Here is a 10,883-nt window from a genome sequence, read left to right as displayed (position 1 = left end):
GAAATGCCAAAATAATTATCTGCAATTTTATTTTATTTTTTATATATTTATTTTACGTTCTATTTAAAATTTATATAGTATAATATTTATATCACATATAACTTTCTTTTGTAATTTTATGAGGTGATTATAAAGTAATATTTTTTTTAAAAATTTCTTAATCAGTTTACGACGCATACACACCCTATCAATGGAGCTGTTCGAACTTAAAATCTGAATAACATTCCCTTTAAATTTTATGTTGTTTGAAATTTCATGTTTTACTTGCTCCATCAAAATAAACAAATTAAGGTAAAATGATATTATTTTTTAATATTTTTTTTCAATTTAATTATTTTAATTCTTAATTTTTTATTATTTTTCTTTAAATATTTATTTTTTATCTAACTAATCCAAACATAATAGAACAATAACATGTTAAATATAAATTAATTATATTTTCCTTTCTCCCATTATATAAAAAGATTGAAAGATATTTTATCTTTATTGAAGTATTAACATTAACTTTTTATTTTTATTTTTATTGAATATTTTATGATATGATATATAAAAATAAAAGAATTGATGTTAGTATTTTTTATAAGAACAACATAATTTATTTCAGTCTAACGATAAGTTATTTTTCGTCATATTTGAGTTAATTTAAAAAAAATTAAGATTAAAAGAAATAAAATATAAATTTAAATATTAAAATGATTTAAATTGACAAAGTTAGATGAAAAAAAAATTCGCCGTAATTAAATAAAGGAAATACAAAAGAGTCAATTAAGTTGTATTTATACCTTTGGTCAACTACTAACCATCTTGTTAAGTTATTTAGCCACTGCTCACTCTCTCTCTCTCTCTCTACAAAATCGTTAATTGAAAACAAAATTTAAAATATTTTCTCCTTAGTTTCCTGCTATAATTGAAGTGAAAGAGAAAGCTTTCGAGAATTCAACAGTAATGGAAAGAAAGGAGATAATCGTATAAGAAGGTTTCCATGGCTTTGAGAAATGATGATCGTTTGTCTTTAAATTTTGTTGAAACGCATTGGCAACACTGAAATTGAAGCGAAGAATCCGGCAATGTGGTCGAGATACGGAGAAAAAATGTTTTAGGACGAAAACGAATTGACGTTCTTTTTCTTTAGTTTTATTTTTCTCTACTTAATCTCTCTTGTTAGAAACTTCTATTTGGAAGGGGGAGGGGGAATCGAGCAAAGAGTTAAAATCAATGGAGTCTCGAATGGATCAGTACGAAATTATGGAACAAATCGGCCGGGGTGCTTTCGGTGCTGCCATTCTCGTTCACCACAAATCCGAGATGAAAAAGTATTATTCTTATTTCTCAAACTCTAAATTTCTAATTATATATATGTGAGTGTTTTCTTTTAAAATATTTTTTGGTGATATTTTCAAAAATTTCAGGTATGTATTGAAGAAGATCAGACTGGCGCGGCAAACGGAGCGTTGCAGAAGATCTGCTCATCAAGAAGTTAGTCAATTTATTTTGTTTACATAATTTATCATGTAATAGAGAGTTTTAATATACAAGTTGTAATTTCGTTCGAATATTGTGGAATGTAGATGGCACTTATTGCGCGAGTTCAACATCCTTACATTGTTCAGTTTAAGGAAGCTTGGGTTGAAAAAGTAAGATACGGTACTGCTCTTTTTTGTTTTTGTTTTTTGCTGAGATACTGGAATCGATGTGTACTTTTAAATAGTAGCTTGTTGAGTACGTGGTCGTTGTCTTTCATTGATGTTGAATTTGAGTTTTGTGATTGTAATATAGGGTTGCTTTGTTTGCATTGTTACTGGATATTGTGAAGGTGGCGATATGTGAGTCTCCAAGCTTGTGAGGAGAACTTTGCTTTTCAATTTCTGCAATTTTTGCAATGTGTCAATATTGTTCATTTTGTGTTCTTTTTTCACAGGGCTGGATTGATGAAAAAATCAAATGGGGTCTATTTCCCCGAAGAGGTAATCTAATTTCTCTATAGCTGTTTATTTTGCTATTTTCTTATAGGATTATAAGTTGCAGTTAACGCCGATGATTGTAAACATTGTGCAGAAACTCTGCAAGTGGTTTGTGCAACTACTTCTGGCAGTTGAATATCTGCATTCAAATTTTGTTCTGCATCGTGACCTAAAGGTTTGTATCAAATTAGATTAGTCTTTCTAGTAAATGATTTATGAATTGACATGTGGCCTTTCTTGGCAGTGTTCCAATATTTTTCTTACCAAAGATCAAGATGTCCGCCTTGGTGAGTTTATAATTTTCTTTGTCTTCTTGGTTTCTTATAGGTTCTTCTTTTTTCCTTTACTTAACATCATTGAGTTATATTCGATATCCTACTGATGTCACTTTCTTTGATTGTTATCCTAATTATTCTTCCTGTTCTGTACTGATTTAGGGGATTTTGGACTTGCCAAAACTCTGAAGGCAGATGATTTGACTTCCTCGGTATGTACTATGTGATGAAATACTTTTTTTTGATAAACTTTTTTAAATCTTCTCCAGCTATCTTCAACGACGGAAAATATTATTTTGGATCATTTCTTCCTACCATTTCTCTCTCAATTTCCCCCCTACACTTGGGTAACTCAAAAACAGAGCTTGCTGTTAATATTTGTGTTCTGTTTACCGAGCCCTCAATTCCCCTGTGCATTTTATAGAAAAAAATCTTGAATCATAGCATCGTACTGATAGAGTAGCTAATTCTTAACATATTCCACTCTTCCAAGGTTGGCTGTCGACTAACATGTTGATGTACTGATAAGAGTAGAAAAATAATATGATTTGTTAAAAGGAACAAGCATAGCGTGTGTAATGGTTTGCAGTTAAATGGTGCTTTATCTGCTCACAACTCATTGTTATTAATTGACAAGAAAAATTATAATTAGACCAACTTGATTAACTTAAGTAATCACTTTTTTGTTTATGGAAAGAATTAAAAGAATGAAATAATTATTGGTCAATACCTTAGTATTTTCTGGGATGGTTTACTCCATTACTGAGAAATTGAAAATATAGGCATGTATGCCACTTCTTGTTACTTTGTCAAAGCGGGCTTATATATTTAATTACAAGAGAGATGTATGTAAAATTTTCAGTGGTCTTGTATTGATATTTTATCAGAAAGAAGCTAAAAACTGCAAAAGGATTACAGATTGGAGTCTGGAAATTAGCTAACACATGTATCAGCTATAAATGTCAGAAGACATAAGTTGCATACATATTAATATACTAAAGCTAGGTTTTCTCAAGCCTTCATATTGACAATGGACCATACAACAGAGTTTGGACCTTTCTCAGTTAAAAGTTGTTTACCTTTTCTCATTTTACATTCTTGTATCTATTCTTCCTTACCTAAGGACGTGCAAGATAATAGTTGTTTCATGCAATGCTCAGGTTGTTGGCACTCCCAATTACATGTGTCCTGAACTGCTTGCAGATATTCCTTATGGTTTAAAGTCTGACATCTGGTCTCTGGGTATGTCAGTTCCTATATATAATTGACTTGTATAGATTTATTTTTTTTTGGCTAACTTGCTTCTTGTTGAAAAGGGTGCTGTATGTATGAGATGGCTGCTCATCGCCCTGCATTTAAAGCTTTTGTAAGAGTTCTCACAGTTCCTTTGAATGAATCTGTTTCTTGTATTCTGGAATGATCTTATATAAACTTTTTAGGTGTAACATATAACCCATTTTGGCCAGTCAAGAAAATTTTAAAATTTCATTTATTTTCTGTTCCGTATATCTTATGGTGAAATTTTCACCATTGCCAAATGAAAAATAACTTTTTATCTGTTCATCTATATTAGGAATAACTAGTAGCAAGCTTTGTTAGGTAGGTTCATGTTGAAGTTTATGCATAGGCACTTGAAGATTATCAAGAAGATACAAGAGAGATGTGTTATTAGCCAAGACTACTCAGTACATTTATACACAAGTTCACAGCCTTAACAACCTCATAACTGCTTCTAACCACTCTAACTAATTAACCAACTGCACACTAATTACTTGCACACACACACCTCAAACCATACTGCACACACACGTACATAAGCATGTAATCATGCTCCAACAGTTCATAACAGTTTTTTTCATGAATCCATGCTCCAGTCTTTTAAACAACGGTTTCAATGTACATACTGTTCTCTACTTGTCTTGTGTAACGTGATGTCCTTTGAGAGGTTCTTCACAACTGCTAGTTTTTATAACTCTGTTATGGATGCTGCCTGTGGCAAGCATTATTATAGATGCAAGAAACCAGCTTTGGAAGTAGGATTTTGATTTCCTAAAGTTTCTCTGTTAGCTTAAATAAAAGGAAATCAGGGTTGTTCTTATGTAAACCTCTATTTAAGAGGAAATTTACTTGGGAATACAAGAAGTTGAATTTTCAGTAAGTTAAGGTAGGCTACTCCCTTAGAGTTCCACCACTATAGGGAAGACTATGAGGCCAAACAAGGGCGGAGACCCTTATTTCAAATCTGATTTTCCCGTTAATCATCCAGTAATGTTGTCCCAGACCTGTAAGGCTGTAATCATAACATCCTCTAACCATGTAACGAAAATATTTGATTGAACTAATTTTTATCAACTTCTTGTTCTAGGACATGGCAGGATTAATAGGCAAGATAAATCGCTCTGCCATTGGCCCCTTGCCTTCTTGCTACTCTCCGTCGCTGTAAGCCCTAATTTTTAATTTAGACCTCAGTGTAGTATGCTTCCATGATGACCAAGTATTCTCCATGATTTTTCATGCTCTGATAGTCTGACTGTGACTTTAGTTATCCTTGTTGCTTTTAATTATTCTTTTATATATTATGTTTGGACCATTTGTAGATTTCTTAATCAAATTCTTTCTTACGTACCTTGGAAACTCTTTATTTTTTTAAAACACAAAACAGTGAATTTAGTTTAAAATCCCAAGGGACTCAATAATCCATATTTTGGGGTTGGTATGATTAATGCTTTATCCTGTGTCAAATAATCAGTTCCTCACATGCGTGATAGTTAATATGTATAATGTTACTCACAGGAAAACATTTATCAAGGGTATGCTAAGAAAGAATCCAGAAAATCGACCCAGTGTATGTTATTTTTCATTTTGCTCAACTCTTGAGAATTCTATAACCACAGAACTTCTGTGTAACAGTTTGAATTTTCACCTTGCTTAGGCATCAGAACTTTTGAAGCACCCTTATTTGCAGCCACACGTTGATCAATATCGTCCGTCATTCAGCTCCCCTTCAATTAATAGCTCCTGCAGTGATAAAGATAGTTTGCTTTCAAATGACAGAAACATAGTGGTTTCAAATAGCAATAATGAGGTCATTAACACTGATTCAAATTCTAATGATGATAAAGATGACAGAAAGTCCCCACCATTGTTACTTGCAAAGTTGATGAAAAAGGAATGATGAAACCTTCTAATTTGGAACAGGGATCTAATGTTCAATCAAAAGGACCAAAATCCATCGAAAGCACAGGGAAAGTAGTAGACAATATTTCCCCAATGAGAGGCAACCGCAAAAAAGCAGTTGATGGATTGACTCAGAGAAATAATGTAGAGGCATCACCCAAAGTTCCCAACTCACCTGCTCGCACTTCAAAGTCTATTGCAGATTCACCAACTGTTGCTTTGGCAAAATTACCACTAGATGCTGCAAAACGGATACCAGGATCAAATCATTTGAAACACCAGGTACTTGGCGATTCTGTTTTAATTTTATTTGTTTGTTAGTGTCGTCACTTATTTTGCAAGATTATTCTCTCCAGTTGCCTGTAACTGGATCCTCCCCAAAGACTAAACCTAGACATGAAGGGCTTCCTCCGCCTGGACCTGGGAGGCATTTTGCTGAAGATGGACTACTTTCTACGACGAGGAAAAGAACTCCTTCCACTGTTGCAAGAAGATCATCTATGACAGGAAGAATTAAGCAGGCTGGAACTGATATTTCTCATGGGGCAAGCAACATACAGAAGTTAGGATCTACAGAGATAAACCAGGAGCAGGTAACTATCTCTGGTCAGCTGCCCAATGCTTGCCTTACAAACGTTTCTAGGGAGGTAAAACAAGAGGCTGAGATATCTCTAACTGAAGCTACTGACGGGACGCAAACAGATGGCTTCGGTTCTTTCTCATCTTCCATCTCAATTGAGGCACTTGAGATTTATGATAATGCTACAACCCATTTTAGCATCACGAAAGAACGGGCACATGATAATAAGATAATCACCCACATCAATAGCTTGGAATCATATCCACCATACAGCTCTCCTGCTCTGAAATCTGAGATTCCTGAGGTTCTGTTGAGAGAAGGCCACGGACTAAAACATAAATCTGTTGGGTGCTTTACTGAAGAATCTAGTCCAAGCCAGGATCTTCCACTTTCCAGTTCAGTTGATGCAAAAGGGAGTCTGAGTGCCCCGTTGGACCTTCCGGGCATGGTTTCTAAAGAAATATCTGTTCCTAATGATGATACTGCTAAAAGCAGGACAATTATAAGGGATGATGTGCCTTTAATTTGGAAAAGTAGTAGGGATTATACCCCCATATGCAGGCCAAGTAGTAGTGATGATGCCTCTATAAGCAGTCCAAGTAGCTGCGATGATGCCTCAATAAGCAGGTTAAATATTGTGGAAAATTCCCCTGTAAGTGGGCCAACTACTACTGGTGAAGATTTCCAGGTTAGCAGGCCAAGTGTGAAAGATGGAACCGTGGCAAATGGACCTAGTTGTAGGCCTGATATGATGCTCCATTCACGTATTTCTTCCACATCCAGTGGTGATGACAAGTTCACAGTAATGGAACTTCTCTCATCAGTTGCAGAAACTACACCTTGCGTTTCCTCACCAATTTCATCCACCCAGAATAATTCACAGCGAGATAAAGGATCAAATGTTCATAATCATACAACTGAAAAGCCAGTTGAGACTTCTTGTCCTCTAGCTTTCAATGAGGTAATACATGTTATAAGGCATAGTAGTTTCCTTGTTGGCAGTGAGCATCCCATAATGGAGAAAGTAGAATTGGGTATTGAAAACATGGATGTTGAGAGCGACAAATTGGATATGAAAAACATGTCTAGTCCAGTGACCCTGAAGTCATCAAGTTGCCATGAAGCTTCAAGTTCAAAATCAAATGTTTGTGATCATTCCGGTGTTAAACAAATGGATGTTAGGAACTCCGTTTCCTCATCTCGAAAATCTGATTCACCGGAGCCTGCAAACCCCAGCTCTTCTGTGCCGGAGGAGGAGACAGCAACAAAGGAAACTTTGGATGTCAACTCTTTTAGGCAAAGGGCTGAGGCACTTGAAGGGCTTCTGGAATTGTCTGCCGAGTTACTGCAGCAGAACAGGTTGGAAGAGCTCGCAGTCGTTTTGAAGCCTTTTGGGAGAGATAAAGTGTCCCCAAGGGAGACGGCTATCTGGCTAGCCAAGAGTCTCAAAGGCATGATGATCGAGGACTCTGGACGGGCTGCATGAAATTATTATTTCCGGGGGTAAGCTTTCTTTTTGTTTATTTCCCCTTTGTTTATTCACATAGCTGTTTGTTCTAATTGTTAGCTTCTTGATTGCCATGCTAATCCCCTTCCACTTACATTTGAAAACTTCAAACGGAACAAGCCCGCCTTGTCTTTTCACCGTATTTTCTAATTCTTTCGATGCATCAACTTATACATAGTCGACAATACAAATTAAGTATATTTGCATAGATAAAATGTATTAATTATGGAACGTACTAAATTTAAAGCAAAGTGGAAGTGTTTATGATTTTTATTTGTTTAAATTTCTGTTATTTGGACTAGGTTGTTAGTCTGGTTTTTTGTAGTTATATCTAGGGATGGATTGAGGGGTGTTGGAATAGGGACCGGAGGATCTTATGTTAGGGGTGAACTTCTAAAATTTTAGAGAGTGACGAATATCAAAAATTTTAGGAGCGAAGATATATTATCAATAAAAAATATAAATAAAATATTTAAAATAAGTGATAATTTAAAATTTTCAGGAGGACAATTGTCTCCGCCTGCTCTCCCTCGGTCCATCTTTGTTTTGGGGTACGGTCGTATCCCTTAAAAATTTCAAATATTCTTACAATTTAGATATTTTCTTTATATTTCATATGATATTCTAATTTTGTACCCTAAATTTTTTAGTTTCATATCTCTAAATTTTTAATAGAATTTTCTAATTTTGTACATCTAAATTACTAATAAGATTTTCTAAATCGGCATCCCTTAAAATAAAATTATATGTTCCCTTATCATATTTCCATAAACACGTTTGAAAATGCATAAGAAACAGGTGTCGGTATTTATGTTAAAACTCGTATAAATATATACACAGGGTTATTATGTAAATAATAGGTGCACAATACATACACGAATCATTAGAATTATTAGTTCACTAAAAGCTACCTTTCTAAGCGAACGGATATTCTATTTTCTACCAAAAATATAGAGAAAAAATCTGGCAATTTATCTATTTAGATACCAGCTATAATTTGTTTAAGGTCAAATGGAATATAAAATCTTCTATTGTTCGTTTTTGGTGGATTTAGCCCTTCTTATAATTTAATCATTTCTAGTTATCTACTTTCCCGAAATATGTGATTTTAGTCCTGAAGTTAATTTTCCACTTCAATTTCTAGGTAAATTAACATTTTTTTACATGACATATACACATTAGCATTTTTTTAGTTAGACATTTGTTTTTGCATATTTCAAAAGGTCAATTTTTTTTGTTTGTGTTAGAGAATGGAGCCGAATATGTTTTGGGGCGATATTAATTGATCTGTAAGATCGTAGAAAGCAGTGGCAAATGTACTAAAAAAAAAGATAGACATGTACTTATTCTAAAATTCAAATTTTATTCATGTAATTACTTGTTTTATTGATTGTGTTCATCCTGAAATTTTATCTGTGTCTACCCATATAAATTTTATATTATTAATATACGTGTGTCCACCATAAAAATATTTATGTATCCTCTACTGATAAAAAAATGTGGTACGAATGAAGAAGATACTTACGGGTGATAATTTAGGTCTTCCATTTTTTACCCAACACAAATACAATTTCTAAGTGGAAGAGTAGGTCATAAGGATGTGCTAGTAATTGAAATTAGTGTTAGTGAGAGATTAATTGTGCAACTCCTACAAGCCAATTGCGATTTGCTTATATCAAGTAAATGATATTTGATTCTATGTATTTTATTATATTTCTTGTAATAAATATTGAGATATTTCTTTATCAATTAGGAAAATATATATATGTCGAGACATGATGTTGATAATGCTCAAAGCTTGATACATGTGATGCTTCCATACATGTGATGCATATAATTATTTTCATAGTTGTAGTATAGGATACTTGAGGATAACATGTATATGTGTTCGTTGCGAGAACAAGTACACTGAACATGATCCGCTGTCAAAGTTTCGTTTGAAATTTCACTCGAATTTCTACGGAGATACTCTTGTTGGATGTCATTCTTTGATTCGTCACGAAACAAGTTTGCAATGACGAATGTTTAGATAGATAGATAAAATATTATAGGATAACATGAATTAGAGTTTCACAATATGATTCATTTAGTTCTTTGATTCATCTGTAGGTATAGCATGCTTATCGCATTCATTTATGATCTATATGTTAGTGTCATCATTCACAATCAAGTAATTATTTCTAAGACTTCTTCTCACAATGAGTTACCTAATTTCACCTAACATCAACTAAAAATAAATAACAGTAAATGGTATCGTTTAGCATAAGATAATCCATAAATTAAAGATAAATAACAATATCAACACCCAGTTGTCACATAACAATAAGGTAAGCAATGATAATGGTACCTATCGTCACTAAGTAATCATATATCATTCCATCTACATAAACTTAAGAAATGATTGTCTGATGTCACTAAGTAATCAGGCTACGCAATTATGAACATCCGGATAATCTATAATCATATGCGGGTCACACAAAAACATACGTGTCCACACACCACACACATCAACGTTTTTATTTTAAGGTTATTCAATGTAACTTAACCATATAATCAAAACGTTCATGCATGAATAAGGCGCAAGACTTTTCTCACAATTCATTATACAACTTCTTATTCTGAATGTAGCTTAGAACCTTATACATAAGGATATAATATTCTTTTCTACACACATCAACATTTCTCATTTAAGGTTATTCAATGTAACTTAACTATATAATCACAACATTCATGCATGAATAAGGCACAATACTTTTCTCATTATTTCATTATAAAACTTCTTATTCTGAATGTAGCTTAGAACCTTACACATAAGGATATAATAATCTTTTAGTAGCTTATGACCCTTATCCTATGCAAGATTCATTCAAATTTTTAGTTTATCATTCTTTCATTCATGTAAGGTATTCTTATCATTTTACACTTAAGAGACATTTTAGTCATTTAGCACCTAGGGCATTTTAGATATTTTTACCTTCAAGGCATTTTCACTGATCTCAACACATAGGTTCTCACAACATATTAAGAATCCCTAAAAATATCTTACACATCACATTGAACTAAACCCTCAATTTTAATCATTAAGGTTGTAGATGTATTTTTCCACTTATAAAGGGCATTTTGGTAAATTTATCCATCTCAAGGGTATTTTAGTTATTTATTATAATAGAACCTCCTTTTAGACTTCTCTTTTTATTATGAGTCATTACCAATTTCCTTGATCAACTTAGAGGCAAACTAAGCTTACATAACATTTGGTATCGGTTCCAAGCATGGGGAATCGATACGTAATTTTAGAGTATCGATACTCTAAGGTAGTATCAATATGAAATTGGTACAATAGAATCTAACCTTTGATCATGGTATCGATATTGAAATATGTT

The 10,883-nt window shown here is 33.3% G+C and overlaps 1 pseudogene; it reads left to right on the top strand.

Moving 5' to 3' along the window:
- Positions 1–1,042: 1,042 nt before the first annotated feature.
- LOC120116334 lies at positions 1,043–7,590 on the top strand (annotated as a pseudogene).
- Positions 7,591–10,883: the final 3,293 nt, after the last annotated feature.

Source organism: Hibiscus syriacus, unplaced genomic scaffold, assembly GCF_006381635.1.
Source record: "Hibiscus syriacus cultivar Baekdansim isolate YM2019G1 unplaced genomic scaffold, ASM638163v2 tig00110293_pilon, whole genome shotgun sequence".
Classification (NCBI taxonomy): domain Eukaryota; kingdom Viridiplantae; phylum Streptophyta; class Magnoliopsida; order Malvales; family Malvaceae; genus Hibiscus; species Hibiscus syriacus.
This window is presented reverse-complemented; position numbering and strand designations above follow the sequence as displayed.